The sequence below is a fragment of the Carlito syrichta genome, unplaced genomic scaffold (assembly GCF_000164805.1).
Source record: "Carlito syrichta isolate Samal-C Ts95f unplaced genomic scaffold, Tarsius_syrichta-2.0.1 Scaffold311396, whole genome shotgun sequence".
Classification (NCBI taxonomy): domain Eukaryota; kingdom Metazoa; phylum Chordata; class Mammalia; order Primates; family Tarsiidae; genus Carlito; species Carlito syrichta.
The window spans coordinates 209,551-211,823 of NW_007255492.1; the positions used below are offsets into that span (position 1 = coordinate 209,551).

The 2,273-nt window shown below is 49.3% G+C and overlaps 1 pseudogene; it reads left to right on the top strand.

Annotated features, from left to right (window-relative positions):
* LOC103271190 overlaps positions 1-2,273 on the top strand; it is a 33,792-nt pseudogene continuing 31,519 nt past the window's right edge.

The window sequence follows — 2,273 nt, forward strand, 5'->3', positions numbered from 1 at the left end:
ATGCAACTGATGGAGAGGGGAGAAGTCTGTACCCCACTCTGCAAAGGAGCCTGCCTGAGTAAGGCTGCTGGCTTCTTCTGTCTTGGAGAGAAGGACTCGTTTATTCATGTATTAGTAAAGTTCCCGAATGTAGGTAGGATTTTCAAACAATGCTAAGCTGCTAGAAGACATGACACAGGCCTACTCCGGATGAGCTAAGCATTCCAGTCAGAGGAAATGTTCAAAGGCACGGGGTGTGACCCAGCAGGGCACCCTTGGGGACCAGAAGCAGTTTGGTTCTGCGGGAGGACAGGGCAGATGGGGCTGGGAGGTTGATTTGGAGCTGTGGGTAGGAGTCATCCATTGGGCCCTCTTTGCCCTTGGGGCTCTGACCACAAGGGCAAGAACTTGTACCCTGCTCAGTACCCAGGGTCCTGCCTCGGGTGGATTTAGTCACTATCTGTTGAAAGGAATCAATAAGAGCCATAAAACTGTTGGATTGCCTCATTGTTGTAAAGTTGCAGGTGTATGCAGTTTCTCTCTGTCTCTCTCTAAAATGTACTGGTTTAAAATTACATTAATAATGTTTTCCCCAGTAAAAATAAGCTGAACTTAGACACTTTGGAGTTTTCTTCTTGTTGTTTGTATGTTTTAATTTCTTATAGGGGCTGGGCACAATGACGCCTATAATCCCAACACTTTGGGAGGCGAAGGTGAGAGGACTGCCTAAGCTCAGGGGTTTGAGACCAGCCTGAGGAGCACTGCAAGACCTTGACACCACAATAAATCAAAGAATTAGCCGAGCATGGTAGCAAGCGCATGCCTGTGGTTCCAGCTACTTGGAAGGCTGAATGGAAGAACGGCCTGAACCCAGGAGGCCAAGGCTGTGTTGGTCAAAAGCATGCCACTGCATGCCAGCCTGGGCAACAGAGTGAGACTCTGAATCAAACAAACCAATAAATAAATAAATGAAGAATCAGTGCAGCTGAGACACCATTGCTTAGGGTTTAGCATGTGGGTCTTGGATTCAGACATCTGTGGGGAAATCCCAGGCTATCTTCTCCTTCCAACTGGATGAGTAGAAACAGTTATTTGGGGCGTAGGGGAATGAGGGGAGCGAGTTAGTTCTGCTGGTCGATGCTCTCAATACCCCTTGCCCTCCCCCCGCCTCTGCCTTTCAGCCACTGCACCAGTGAAGATGGCTGAGCCTGGAAGTAGGAATAGGAAATAGGCAGGACAGAGGAGGGAACAAATCATAAGTCGCAAGAAGAAAGAGGAAGGCGTGGCTAAGTCTGGGCACTGCGGGGGGGCTCAGGTCATGGTAGGAGGAGGGGTCACGGGAGAGAGGTGAGCAGAGGAGGTGGGGCTGAGCTCAAGGGGACCATCGACCTGCTAAGTGAATGTGGGTTTAATCAGAGAGTGTTGGAGGCAGCCACTTGGAAGCACAGGCGTTCCTTGGGGTGTGTGTGAATATGGCTGTGTGAAGAGGTAGAACCAAAAGGAGGCTGACATCCCAGATCTGGGTCGACTGTTCAGTCCTTGAAGCCTGGCTGTCCCACCTGGCAACTTTGTGGTGGTGGGCAGCTCCTGAGAGCCTTATATTCTTTATCTTTTGGGAAGGGGAGAGGGCAAGGGTCTCACTCTGTAGCCCAGGCACAATCATGGCTTACTGCAGCCTCGAGCTACTGGGTTCAGGTGATCCTCCTGCCTCAGCCTCCCAGGTAGCCAGGACTACAAGGACACACCAACAGTCCTGCCGAATTTTTCTTTCTTTTCTTTTTTTTCTCTTTTTTTTTGTAGAGATGAGGTTTTGCTTTGCTGTCCAGGCTGGACTGGAACTCCTGGGCTCAAGCGATCTTCCCACCTCTGCCTCCCCAAATGCTGGTATTATAGGCGTGAGCCACTGCACCTGGTTATTTGAATAATTAATAATTAGGTTTCTTGTTTGCCTCATTTTTTATAGTTGAGTGATGACTGAATGAATTAACTTTGTAATAGCAAATGGAGTTTAAAATGTTATTTGCGTCCCCTAATGGCAAATATGAACATTTGTTTATTCATTCAACAGATAGGAAGCATGCACCAGGCAGAGTCATAGGCTCTGGGCATAAGGCAGTGAACCTGACTGACAAAGGTCTTGCTCTCATAGAGCTTACATTCTAATGGGAAGGCTGACAGTGACTGAGGAAACAAGATCTGGGGCCAGGTGCTGTGGCTCACGCCAGTGATGGAAGGATCACTTGAGACCAGGAGTTCGAGACCAGCCTGGGCAACATAGGGAGACCCCCCCCCCG